Source organism: Elephantulus edwardii, unplaced genomic scaffold, assembly GCF_000299155.1.
Source record: "Elephantulus edwardii isolate Elephantulus edwardi_28Jun2011 unplaced genomic scaffold, EleEdw1.0 scaffold00122, whole genome shotgun sequence".
Lineage (NCBI taxonomy): Eukaryota > Metazoa > Chordata > Mammalia > Macroscelidea > Macroscelididae > Elephantulus > Elephantulus edwardii.
Window position 1 is genome coordinate 2,945,169 of NW_006399872.1, and position 1,200 is coordinate 2,946,368.

The window sequence follows — 1,200 nt, forward strand, 5'->3', positions numbered from 1 at the left end:
ATGTCCCTCACAGCTGACTTTCCCAATGCAATTCATCTCCTGATTTCCAGGCTGCTGTTACCAAGAGTGTTGACTGTGGAACCAAGTAAACTAAAACTGTTAACTATCTCAATCTCTTCACCATCCATACTGATGCTGCTAGTTGGCCCAGTGGTGAGAATCTTTGTTTTCTTGATCCGGGATATAGTCTTCGTAATTGCATGCTATGCATCGGAGAGTTGGACAGTGACTAGAGATAATAGAAAGAGAATTGATGCCTTTGAGCTGTGGTGTTGGAGAAGAGTGTTGAGTATACCATGGACAGCTAGGAGAACAAACAGGTTTGTCCTGGAGAGGGTGAAGCCAGAGTGCTCCTTGGAGCTAAGGATTCTGAAGCTTAATCTGACATACCTTGGACATGTTGCAAGGAGGGCCTGGTCCTTGGAGAGGGACATTACGTTTGGGAGAGTGGAGGGATGGTGCAGGAGAGGAAGATCCTCAATGAGATGGATCGATTCTATGATCGGGTGGTGGGTTTAAGTGTGTCAGAGATGGTGAGGTTGGCACAGAATAGAGCAGGGTTTAAGGTTCTGGTACATAGGGTTGCTATGAGTTGCAAGTTGACTCAACATCACATAATAACAGTAACAACAACATAAATCCTTTAATCTTTAAATTCCTGTTCCACTGAGGTTTAAGGTGCATCTCATTCAGGCCATAGTCTTTTCAACTGCTTGTTATACATCTGAAAACTAGACAATGAAAAAGGATGCCAGAAGAAAAATTGATGCCTTTGAGCTGTCATGTTAGAGAAGAGCGCTAAATATCCTATAGACTGCCAAAAGAACAAACAGATATGTCTTGGAAAGGGTGCAGCTGGAGTACTCTTTGGAGGCAAGGATGAAGAGGCTTTGTTTCTCATACTTGAGGCATGTTAGTAGGAGAGGCTATTCTTTGGAAAGGAACATGATGCTTGGAAGGGTGGGGGGTTGGCAAAGGAGAGGAAGACTTTCAACCAGGTAGATTGATATCCATTTCTGTCACTGAGTCATTACAAAGACAAACGGTCTGTCAAACGGTCATTGCAAAGACAGAAGAGGAAGAAAAGACCAAAATGGATGTCAGAAGAGACTCTGAAAATTGCACTGGAGCACAGAAGCCAAAGCACAGGGAAGAATTCAAGATACTAAAGAGTTGAATAGAAGATTTCAAAAGGCAGCA